General features: G+C 46.5%; 1 non-coding gene across 1 annotated transcript; it reads left to right on the top strand.

The window, feature by feature from the left end:
• Window positions 1-4,962: 4,962 nt before the first annotated feature.
• Window positions 4,963-5,087, top strand: LOC144147451 (U5 spliceosomal RNA). The gene has a single exon (XR_013317940.1). It is a non-coding gene; the product is annotated as a U5 spliceosomal RNA (small nuclear RNA).
• Window positions 5,088-5,320: the final 233 nt, after the last annotated feature.

Genomic DNA, 5,320 nt, shown 5'->3' on the forward strand with positions numbered 1-5,320 from the left:
TTTACGCACATGAGATGTCTACGGGTCATGGTGAATGTTTAGCATTTTCTGGAGTCTTCGCAGTGACGCGTCGGAGACCGTGTACCCCGGTCCGGTTGTCATATTTTCAGAAGAAAACCAAGGTGAAAATGACCTGAAAAAAAAAAAATATGGGGAAAATTGAATCTTGAGGAAGCGGGGACTGATATTTAAAACGAAATGAAAGTAAGTGTGAAACATGCAATGAAGGTTGGTGCGGGGGAGTTAACTGTACAAATTAAGCCTGTGTTGGGAGGAGGGGCGCAAGTGGAAGAGGAGGGGTGGGAGCTCAGGTGTCCAACATTAGGCGCGACAAATGGGTTGTCGCGATTTCCCCTTGGTTGCACCAGATTCCTTCAGTGCTTGCACTAACCAACCAATTCGCGATTTAAGCAATCGCGAAGGATCTGATATCTGGTGTTAATAGCTCATATTTTTTATGTCGTTGACTTTCCTTCATCGTGCCCAGCGACGCAGCCAGCACATGGCAATTGTACGAAGATGGCATTATATGGAAGGGGTGTATCCCATGCGGCCCCGTGTAATTAAACTAAAAGAACAATGGACGAGTAGCTTGTCGAACAAATTATGCAAGAAATACAACAGTTGTGTAGGCATTTATTTTATTTACCTAACTTTTAATCCGGTAAATCTACGTTTTTTTATTTCATTCCCCTGTAAGTTAAGAGCAATATAAATGAGTATCTGCGTTGCGCACATAAATAAAGCGGATAGCCATGTGTTCATCTTCTTTCCTTTTTCTCATGGTTTTTGTGTGGCCGTCCCAAGGAGCTCTAAGTGAAAAAATATTTGAAGCTGATGACCTAAATATTTTGCTCTGGTAGGTTCATCTTTCAAGGTGGAGGGTGAGAAAAAAAAGGACAGGACAACGAAATTAAGTGCATAACAAAAAGATAAACATCAGGTACGTCACCCACTTTCGATCATTAGGCATTCGATCCGCTGAGTGCTCCCATCCCGGAATATGGTCGGGAGACCCCACGATAATTGAGGTGGGAGTGAGGGGCAGTTTCTGTGTTAGTGAAAGCGTTCTGCTGAGTGCTTTGTGAACTTTACTAGAAAAAAAATGTTGAAGACTGTGCGACAAAGGACAGGACGCCCGGTGTCGTATACAAGATTTTTGAGCTGAGTGCCCCTCCTCATGCATTGGGGAGGACAAATCTACTGGAACGACTCAGGCAGCACAACGACGACGTCCGGCTGCAAAACCGTCGCCCAGTACTGCAAAACATCAGACCGCAAAAGAGACTTCGGTGAAACGCTGCAGAAGCGTGACCAACTGGAGGAAAAGATGCAAAGAACATAAGTCCTTCCCTCCGAACCCTCCCACTTGTGTACATGCGGGCACCGCGCTCCACAGCGTGGCGCTTTGTGAGTGACCGGCGCTACAACGCGACCCCAGTCACCCCTGAAGGAAGAGGGAATTGAGATGGGTCCCAAACGTCTTGTTCTTGGTTGTTACTTTTGGTTGGAGAGGGCGATATTATTTCCTCACCTACTGGGAAGAGGTTGTTTCATCTAGGATCTGTCTTGAGCTAGTCGACTGTACGACGTCAATGAAATCGTTGTCACCAACACATCGGGATGGGTGCGACCGAACGGTTGTGAGCCAGCGTGTGGCGCCGGGCCCGTACGAATCTGATATTTTACCCAAGAGTTCTTTCTTTATCGCTTTGTAACCTCCTTCGATTCAAATTTCCTCCATTGGCTGGTGGCTGCTTCCCTGGTAAGCCCGAACCTCACATTTTATACTTTATACTGTGTTCGTTTTCCCAAGACGACAATGTCAATTAACTTATTTGCAAATGTGTGGTGGAATCTTTTTACAACGTACGAAAGGAAACGACAACATTGTCGCAGACAAACATCCACACGACTAGCCGTGCACTGACCGCTTAGACGACTCATGTGCGGCCAGTCGTCTCTTTCCCCACTAAATGTTCCCTTTCTATCTGCTTCCATTCTTAGTAATCACATAACCATAGAAATAAAGAGACCCGACAATGTATCTATTTCAAACGTACTGAAATTCTCACTTAGAGAAATTTCCAGCAGTTGCATGCTGCCACAGAGACTGCCTTTAGTGACAAACGGGCAGGCGCAGACGGTTTTCCCAAATTTATGGGGTAGCCGTTTCTTTCACATTTTATACCACTTTTCCTGCACAATACTAGGAAATAGCTTTTTTTTTAAGTCCGGCTGTTGTTTATTTGCTGGGACAACTCCTATTTCTCCCCCAGCCTTCTATCACCAGGCTCTGCCTGTGGTCCTTCAAGCATAATTTGGTCAAGGTGTGTTCCTAGACAGGAAAATTGATGCGAATGAAGCGACTATTTGTCTTGCATGTGCTGCCTTTAAGCAGCCCTATCATTGCTGGCCACCCTCCTCCAGGCCCGCGGGACGTCTGCATGATTTAGTCGGCACACTGGGCTGCAAAGCTTTCCGAATGTCTCTGGCGACCACCTTATAGTGTCCTTTTCTGACGAGGCCCGAGACTCTCTCACACCTCCATTGCTCTTGCAGGCATCCATTCGCTTGGTATCGATTGTAAGATGTGGTACTCTTACACTGCCGCATATCAGCCTTCACTTTTCCCCTACCCTACTTTGGTTTGGCGCATTACACCCTGTGCTGCCGCAAGTAGCTCTCGGCCACTCCTTTCTCGGCTGCTAATGGTGTTTTCATGCTCACGAGTGACACACCATGATGCTCCTTACTGTCAGGATTTTTATCGATGCCTAATTCACTGAAAAGGTCGGTGTTGTGTATCAAGATCTGCACCAGAGTCGTCGTCTGGGGTTCTCTAAACCAAGCTCGTGTATTTATTATTGCCTAAATAACACACGGCTTCTTATTTTGCTGCTTACTTTTCTAATATATTACCAGTTCTTTATAAATAACTACACATCAAGTATTCTGTGGCTTGATTTCGCATCGCATGTCGCATATTATGCATGCTTGCATTGACGTTTCGAAGCCCATGCATTCAGTAGCTGTAAAAAGATTTTTACATTGGTATCCAAATGAAAGACACAAAAGTTGTCGAGACCAATCGCTCTTGTCACGCGATGAGAGCAATGCCGAGTGACAAGTGACAGAAATCGCTTTAGGTAGCTCCAGTCGCAAGTGTGAACCAGCCGTCATATGCTAACAATAGAAGACATTAATAATATCAATAATAACAAGAACACTAGTCTTATTATTAATAACTGTTTTGTATATGTGAGGGGGAGACAAATTTTCTGGCCCCCGGGTGCAAGTTTACCCAGCAACGCCACTGCTCAGCTGCCATTGCCATCACTGCTGGAGAGAGAAAACTGACAAGCAAAACCTCATCCCTGACTAATTTCAGTTTTAAGTTGTAGTGGTACTTTTGTGCTGTTCGACAAGCAATCACTTATTTGCGGTAAGCTTGCTGCAGACAAGTCCTCAGTCACGCTAAACACAGAAGAAATGAACTTGAAAGGATTGCACATCATAAGATCTGTTCCTAAAAGTGCCAACTAAAGTACAATATTGTTCTTCGGCATGTGGCAGCACACATCAAGGACATATTGGGTGAACTGTCCAGCATCTGTTGAATGCATGGCATTATACCAGCTTGAACGTGCCTTAGAAGGGGTAATTTTAAAAACGGTAACTTGAGAGGGCCCACGAAAAAAAAAATGCTTGGCACCAGGGCTAAGTGCAACTAGATAATATTTTCTCATTCACTACTTCAGGCCTGGATGTGTATTATTAAGGCTTGGTTCCTACAGCTGGTAACAACAACAACAAAAAAAAAAAACTTTGTCCTGTGCGCAGCCCCACCTCCCACCGGGCTGCATGTCCTATTATCAGCTGGCTTAAGGTTTCAGACCAACAAAGTGATTAGCAGACAGATTATGGTAGTTACTACATTTTCGCAGTGGTGAACATTACCTGCCTGCCTCACGACTCCGAACACACAATTATACCTTCGCACAGGTTAACTCCGTTGTACTGGGACAAAAACACAGCCCTGTGGTCAACGTAGAAGTGGTCTACGTTTGCAGTGGCTAGCTTGGTTACGATGGGAGTGGTCATGCGCCATCCCAGTGCCCTCGTCTGACCGGCGTTGCTGCCTTTCGCCACGGCACGTAGGCGGCGAAACGCCTAGCGGCCTCAACACGGCGCTCTAATAAAACACAGTGCAGAAGTTCGACTGTCGTAAATCGAGGCGGCAGAACTGATGCAGAGCGCCCGTGGTCACCGTCGCAACGTACTACGCGAAAATTAGGCAGTCGCACACACTCAGTGTCCCGATCACACGCTGCACACCACCGTAAGTGCTCTCCAGAAGTTCTTCCAGAGCGCCTTCATCACAATCGTAAGCCAAAGACCTATTCACCGCTGCAAGGGCAGGCAAAAATCACGACGAGAAGAGCGCAGCGAGATGACCGCGCCAACGTTTATATCTATAAACGTTGGACCGCGCCTCCATGGACCGCGCAACAGCTACCATTTTTCTTAAACCTTGACGTCACATCCGGCAAAAAAAAAAAAAAAAGTCGCTTTCTTTGTTTTTTGATGTTTAGTTGGCGCGTGCGCAGTAGTGCTCGTCCACCGTTCCTGAACGTCAGGTAAACTCAACGTTTTTAGATTAACGTTGGGTAAACTACACCCGCTACACCGACTGCAACGACGCCACTTTGGCTCGGGGCGTTCAAGCGGGGCTGCAGCTATCTAGCATCCTTTACATCCTTACATGGCTTACCAGAACTAAATTTATGTTATTCCTATTACAGAAGTATGTAAATTACATTGGGCAATGAAAATAATGAAACAATTGCATATCTGGCTCGGTCAATGCTTAGTTAATCTGTCACAAACGTGTGAGGTCACCGGCAATAGCTGGGAGATTTCTGCGCATCCCGTCCTTTGACGGGATCCTGTAGGGTTGAGCGCTCAGGCCTCTCCTCAATTACCCATTGCGATTTGATCTTTCGCCTTTTACTAAAGATCACCGTTGGGAGGGGCCGCTAATGAGCTTACACAGCAATTTTTGAATGGCCCTGGTCGTTTGGCTGGGGCCTCCTTTCGAAGCCAAAATCAGACCTATTATAACCCCTAACGCACTTCGCCTGCATTGGGTCTTGCTCTGGCGGGTGCAGTGCCGTGCAGACCAGTATGGTGTGCCATAGATGTGCTGTGCTACTGGAAATTGGCGCAGCTTCACACTAGTGGCGCGAGGGCTGGCGACTTTTAGGGGCGAAACTCCTAAAGCCATGGGTCTGTCCATCCCTTATGTCTCGTGGTACGT

Source organism: Haemaphysalis longicornis, unplaced genomic scaffold (genome assembly GCF_048455015.1).
Source record: "Haemaphysalis longicornis isolate Haplotype H1 unplaced genomic scaffold, Haemaphysalis longicornis Haplotype H1 scaffold_7, whole genome shotgun sequence".
Lineage (NCBI taxonomy): Eukaryota > Metazoa > Arthropoda > Arachnida > Ixodida > Ixodidae > Haemaphysalis > Haemaphysalis longicornis.